Source organism: Monopterus albus, unplaced genomic scaffold (assembly GCF_001952655.1).
Source record: "Monopterus albus unplaced genomic scaffold, M_albus_1.0 scaffold196.1, whole genome shotgun sequence".
Lineage (NCBI taxonomy): Eukaryota > Metazoa > Chordata > Actinopteri > Synbranchiformes > Synbranchidae > Monopterus > Monopterus albus.
In genome coordinates this window covers 544,821-551,902 of record NW_018128076.1, presented here as the reverse complement: position 1 = coordinate 551,902, position 7,082 = coordinate 544,821, and the positions used below count along the sequence as shown (strand labels likewise).

Genomic DNA, 7,082 nt, shown 5'->3' with positions numbered 1-7,082 from the left:
TGGGTTGGAAGTGTCTTGCTCTCACCTGCTGACACAACTGAATTTTTTAAGTTAAAGTAATGTTTTATATTAAAACTCAACTTACAATGATATAAATCGCAGAAAAAATGAGCATTTGAAAAGCTAGAGCCAACAATTATTCATCACATAAGTTATATTTGTTTGACAAATCACTTAAAAGAATAATCTTCTGTCAAAATAATATTTTCTGCTTATCAACTACGGCCTAATCAGTCATTGAAACCCAATGATGATTTTTGTCGCCTCCCACAAAGACATCATCATCTAAAAGCTCGCGGATGACACCGCAGTGATAGGTCGCATCACTGGCGGGGGAAAAGCAGCCTACCGGAGGGGGGCGTTTCTTGAGCGGGGCTTTCGCCTCCACCACCATCCTGACTGTGTTACTGGTTTTCCTTGTGTGCATAAGGAGCAAGACACACAGCTGCCCTTGTATAGGTACAGTCATTAGTACTCTTCTTCTCATCTATATCAGTGAACATAGCATGACCTTAAGAACCAATTTTGGTTTTCAGATTCTCCAGCAACACTTTTCTCTTCCTCCAACACATATGCAAAGGTAAGATGTTTTTAAGATGAATGACTGTATTATTGTTATTCAAACATTCATACCACAACATTATTTGTGTTTCTGTCATGGACCACATTTGATGTAATGTATTGTTTTTCACATCCAGGGTTACCAAAGTGGAGACAACCTCTGTTACATTGCTTTAAGGGCGATTGAGATCACCAGATCCAAACAGAGGGACGACACCTGGAGTGACTGCGTGTACATTAATGTTAAGCTATAGAGCTGTTTCATTGGTGTCTCTATAGAATCAGACACAATTGTGTATCTCTGTTACAGTGAAAAAGAAAACTGAAACAAACAAATAAATGAATATTAGTTTAATGGGGTCTCTTCACAAGCAATGTGTCATATGAGCATCAGCAAAGTCACAAGATGTATAATTCTACTTTAAACTGGTCTGTGGTTTCCAAGTAAGGGTGCCTCAGATCATTCTCAGAAAGCCTCAGAGAGGTAGTCACATCTGCTTCAGAGTGCAGAAAGGCACTGCAGAGGTAAAAGGATATAATACAGGTGTTAGGATCGCTCGCCACAATTGTGAGCGAGCAGAAATGAACAGACCCAGGCGGCTGGCTTCGGTGCAATAGGTGGGTTTATTAACAGTGCTACAACAGGGGTGCAAGACTTGTATACAAAAAAATAGAATGAATGAATGAATATCACCGGGTGATGACCAACAGTAGTGGAGGGGTTATTGTCCATGGAGTGATGTGGTTGGGCTGCGAGGGAAGGAGACACTCCTGGGCTGGTCAAGGTGGAGATCCGGTTGACTGGAGAAGTAACAGAGAGTGAATGAATGAGGAGACTGTGCATCGACCTGTGAAGGTGGTTGGTGGAGCTGAGGAAGCCAAGGTCCAGAGGAGAGGTCCAGGTAAAACGACGGGAGACGCTAGAACTGAGAACATAAGAGGAAACAGGAGAACCATAGCACAATACGGGAGGCAAGGGAGGCTAACGACATAGAAAGAACCAGCAAGGGAGTGAAGGTAAAGCCGAGTATAAATAGGGAGTGACAAAGGAGGCGCAGCTGAAGAGTGTCAGAAAATCAGGACAGGTGTGTTAATCAAGAGAGTCAGTGAGAAGGAGCAGACTAGAGCGAGAAAGAGAGAAGAGAGGAAGGTGCAGCCGGGCAAACCTGACATTTACTGCCTATTTAGATTTGTGTTATTGCTCATCCACTATATATTTCACTTGTATTATGTGGCATTCATGTGGACAGCAAAGTAAGAATTTCATTGTACAGGGAAACACGTTTCCTAACTGTGCATATGACAAATAAACATTTTGACCTTTGCTCTTTTAGATCAGTTCACAGGTAGCCAAGGATGGAGCTGGGTCAGTGATGCTGATTCAGCAGGTTGTTGAACACTGTCGGACGCAGATGGAAAGCTGTGACGCAAATTATCAATTGTCTAAAAATACTACAAAAATGGAAAAAACATCTAACTCTATATTTGATCTCATGTAGCTTAACTTGAGAGGAAAATGAAAGTAAAAAAATAAGAAAAGAACTTGCTCGCACAGTAACTTAGGAAAACTTAGACACGAGGGGCAAAGCCTTGAAGTGAAGGATAAGACAAAGGAAAAGATTTGGTGTGGAAATTTAGTTGTAAGTTGTGAAGTTCTGCATCTTTTGTTTTAAAAGTGCCTTCTCCTTGAACAAAGGAGTGTTCTGGGTTTTTATACTCCATGGGGATGGTCATGTCTGGGGTGTTGTGCACACCCCAAGGGATCAGAAAACTTTTTAATTTTCACACATTAAAGAATACCACAGGGCATAATTATTACATTATAGCTCCTTCTCACCATAATCTTAATATGATAGTGTATGGAGTTATAACTCATATTCAGTGATTCATGAGGAAGAAAATAGTTATTCAATAATGACATACATTATCATCATCAAACATATAATTCACACACAAACAATTTTCTAATTATCTAATATATGTAAAACTTGTCTCTCTAAAGTAAAGTAGTTAGGAATGGTTAAGATATCATAGCAAAATAAGACTTTGGTTACATACAAAAGTTCTGTCCTGGATCAGAACTTGACAAAGTGAGGTTAAGGATGTTTAACACAGTATTAAAGTATACTCAGATGTGGGCAAATTCAAGTAAAACCAGAAATAAACATCCAATATTGTAAGCATCTAACATTTTAAGTTAGGGCATTTTCTCTGATAAAAATACCTTCAGTTACTAGGATGTAACTTGAGGTAAACCAGTTGCTGCAGTCACTTCTGGGATAATAAATCATTACTGATGACTTTGTGTTAGTCAAGAGTATACATATAATCAAAGGCATAACATCATTTCACTTACTTAATCTCAGAGATCACTGGGCAGGTTATAGGTCACATACAATGGGGCAATAAGGGCAATGTTGGTTGACAGAGAGCTTCCTTGAGAGGAGCTCAGGAAAGTATCCAGTTATGAATAAACTTTTCTGGGCTTCTGAACAAGATAGATAGATCTGATCTTCACAAAATAACATGAAATAACACTGGTATCAGTTAATCACAGCATTATAAAAGTTACATACTAAGTTTATAAAACAACTTTGAGATATCCTTATTTGAGCTGATTCACTCTCTGGCCTTATTGTGTGTGACTTTTCTGATTTCTTGGTCAATTTTATGCCTAGTTTTAATTATTGTGGATTTTAATATCCATGTCTGTTGTCCTGACAAACCTTTAGTTAAGGCTTTTTTAGACCTTACTGACTCTTTTAATCTTACACAATTTGTGGCTGGCCCCACCCATGAGCATGGACATACCTTGGATATTGTCCTATCTTATGGTGTGCCAGTTCGTGAATTAGAACTGCACCTTGTGCTACTCCGCAGCTTTGACGTACGTTTAATTCTTCCACTTCTGTTCAGTTCTCTGCTTTCTTTAGTGAAAATCTTGTAATTTCTGACTCTGTGGCCACACAGGAGCTTGCATTAGATTTTCACTCCACTTGTCAGGCTGCCATTGATGCGGTGGCACCACTGAAGGTTAGGCGGCCTAGGGCTAAGTTTGAGCCCTGGTTAAATGAAGTGTCCCATGCTGCCAGGTGCGAGTGTCGCAGAGCTGAGCGCAGGTGGATAAAAGATAAATTACAGGTATCACTTCAGATTCTAAGAGACTTTTGGCATCATTACCAGAAAATTGTGAAAAATCTTAAGAGAAATTATTTCTCTAATATCATTCAGTCAAATTGTCATAAGCCTCGTGTTTTGTTTAAGGTTATTGATTCAATTTTGAATGTTCCTCAGGTTGCTTGTGTTCTCCTGCCTTTTGTCAAAAAATTTTACATTTCTTCAATGACAAGGTTCTCTCTACTAGAGCTCAAATTTGATCTCCTGTTTATGATTTTCCTGTTTCTCTTTCCTGCTCTGCTGTTTTTTGATCAGTTTGAGTGTGTGTCTTTGTCCCGTTGCCAGGAGATTGTTGGGCGTTTGAATACCCTCTGGCTCTCCAAAAGATGCTATTCCTCCTCGATTTTTAAAGGAGATCTTTCCAGCTGTGCGGCCAGTTTCCCTTTCTATTATCAATAGTAGTTTATCTGCTGGGCTGGTCCCAAGGAATTTCAAACACACAGTGGTGCAGCCATTGATTCAGAAACCTGGTCTGGATCCCACAGTGCTTGCTAATTTTAGGCCAATCTCTAATCTACCATTCCTTTCCAAAGTTCTTGAGAAGATAGTTTACACTCAGTTACTGGCTTTTTTGGTAGAGCATAATATTCTTGAGACTTTTCAATCAGGGTTTAAGACCCTGCACAGTACTGAATCAGCTTTGGGTTAAAGTCTTAAATGATATTTTTCTTGCCACCGACACAGGGAACTGTGTTGTCCTAGTGCTCCTTGACTTGACTGCTGCTTTTGATATGGTAGATCACAGTATTGAGGAGAAAGCCCTGTCTTCCTTCACTGGTACAGCTCCCAGCCACTGGTTCCGCTACGTGGATGACACATGGGTTAAAATCAGGACCCAGAAGGTAGAGGCTTTCACCAAGCATATCAACTCTGTGGATGGCAACATCAAGTTCACTCGTGAGGATGCCAGAGATGACTGTCTGGCCTTTCTGGATTGTGTAGTCCACTTGGGAGGGGACAGAAGCCTGAAAGGTAGAAGTATATCAGAAACGTACACACACGGACCAATACCTGCTTCTTGACTCACACCATCCACTTCAACACAAACTGGGAGTCATCAGAACTTTAAATCACAGGGCAGAGGAAGTGCCCACTACTGCAGAAGGGGCCAAGAAGGAGAAACTACACATCCAGAACTCCCTTAGGGCTTTTGGATACCCTAAGTGGGCCTTCACCAAAGCAAGGAAGAGGCCCAACACCAACAGGGAGAAACCAGAAACAAGAGGGGATACCACTGTCATCCCTTATGTGACTGATTTATCAGAGAAGTTAAAAAAGGATATTTCACAACCACAATATCCCAGTTAACTTTAAACCAGGGAACACCCTGCGGCAGAGACTGGTCCACCCGAAGGACAAAACACCCAGACATAAAGAGAGTGATGTGGTGTATTCAATTAAGTGTAGTCAGGAGTGTAATGACTTGTACATTGGTGAAACTAAGCAGCCGCTTCATAAACGCATGGCCCAACACAGGAGGGCCAACTCCAGTAGACCAGAGTCAGCAGTCCACCTCCACCTGAAGGACAAAGGACATTCTTTTGAGGACAGTGAAGTCCAGATCCTCTCCAGAGAACATTGCTGGTTTGATAGAGGAGTTAAGGAAGCTATTTTTGTAAAAACAGAATACCCCTCACTAAATAGGGGTGGTCGACTAAGACAACTTGTCATCCATCTACAATCCTGTTTTGAGATCTCTGCCCAAACATTCTCACCAGGACAATAGGCGTCGGTCAACAGGGAAGGATTCAAAGACAGGTAACGACTCTCACCGATACTGGGCTATAATGACTCAGTCGTTAAGGGACATTGTTGGCCTTCAAAGGACTGAAACACCACCGAGGGGGATAAATATCTCCGGTTCAACACCAGTCAGTCAGAACTGATGAAGCCTCTTGGATGAGAGGTGAAACGTCTTTGACCTAGAAATCTAGTCCAGTTGATTTTTTCTAAGTTTTTTTTCAGACCACAGTATACTTATTTCTCATTTAGAGCACTGGGAGGGTATTCGAGGTATAGCTTTAGAATGGTTTTGGTCTTACCTTAAGGATAGAACCTTTTGTGTGAAACTTGGTGATGCTATGTCTTCTTCTGAGCCCCTTTTGTATGAGACTCCACAAGGCTCGGTTCTTGAACCCCTTCTTTTTTCTCTTTACCCCCTCCCTCTTGGCTCCAAACTCTGGAAACACGGCATCTCCTTTCATTGCTACGCAGATGATAGCCAGTTTTATTTACCGGTTAAAAACACAAATTCTTGTGTTAGGCCACTGCTTGAATGTTTTGAGGACATTAAATCTTGGCTTGCACTTAATTTTTTGAAGCTGAACGAAGAGAAGACTGAGGTGATGGTGTTTGGTGATACTGTTGGGTCTCCCTCCATTGACTTGGGCTTTTTAGCTCAATATAACAAGAAAAATATTTCAAACCTGGGGGTTAAGATGGACACCGATTTAAAATTCAATTGCCAAATTGCAGCTGTCATAAAATCTAGTCTTTTTCTTTTTCACCTAAGGAAGAAGTTGGCCAAAGTAAAATCAGTGGTCTCTAGACGGCACTTTGAAACACTTATTCATGCTTTTATCACCACCAGACTGGATTACTGCAATGCACTGTATCTGGGGATTAACGAGTCCTCTATCCCTCGCCTCCAGATGGTCCAAAATGCTGCAGCACGTCTTTTAACAGGTAAAAGTAAATATGAGCACATTTCTCCAGTTTTGGCTTCCTTGCACTGGTTACCTGTTTATTTTAGGATCCACTATAAAATTTTATTATTTGTTTTTAAATCCCTTCATCGCTTTGCACCTTATTTATCTTACTTGCTTCACTGGCGTTGACACTAACAGCAGTTTTCCTGTAACCTTGACGTGCCTGCAGGCTGAATAGTTAACAGCCCAAGCTAGTCACCCTGTCTGCGCTAAACATTCATAGACAACAGATCTCTAATCCACACCTATCTAACTAAGAAATAACCCAACATGAGCGTGCCCAGAACAAAGTGCAAGCTTAGAGGTGATCATGTCTTTGCTCTGCTCCCAAGCTATGGAATGATTTACCGCTGCCCATCAGACAAACCTCGTCTTTGCCCGTTTTTAAGTCCCTTTTTAAAACTCATTTATTCTCATTGGCATTTTGATATTTTATATTGGTGTTGATTTTATCTGTATTGATAGATATCTTATGTTGGTGTTGATTTTATCTGTACTTGTAAGTTGTGTTTATTTTTAATGTATATTGTTATTTACACTGTACAGCACTTTGGTCCACCTCGGTTGTTTTTAGTGCTTTATAAATAAAGTTGGAATGGAATGGAAGTTTCACTTGTAAGGTCTGTGTGTGTAGGG

The 7,082-nt window shown here is 40.7% G+C and overlaps 1 protein-coding gene and 1 long non-coding RNA gene across 2 annotated transcripts in view; both read left to right on the top strand.

The window, feature by feature from the left end:
* nfasca (neurofascin homolog (chicken) a) overlaps positions 1-7,082 on the top strand; it is a 152,688-nt gene that overhangs the window by 94,865 nt on the left and 50,741 nt on the right. The window lies entirely within an intron of this gene.
* Positions 383-1,014, top strand: LOC109970370 (uncharacterized). The gene is made up of 3 exons (XR_002276409.1): positions 383-459; positions 537-580; positions 699-1,014. It is a non-coding gene; the product is annotated as an uncharacterized LOC109970370 (long non-coding RNA).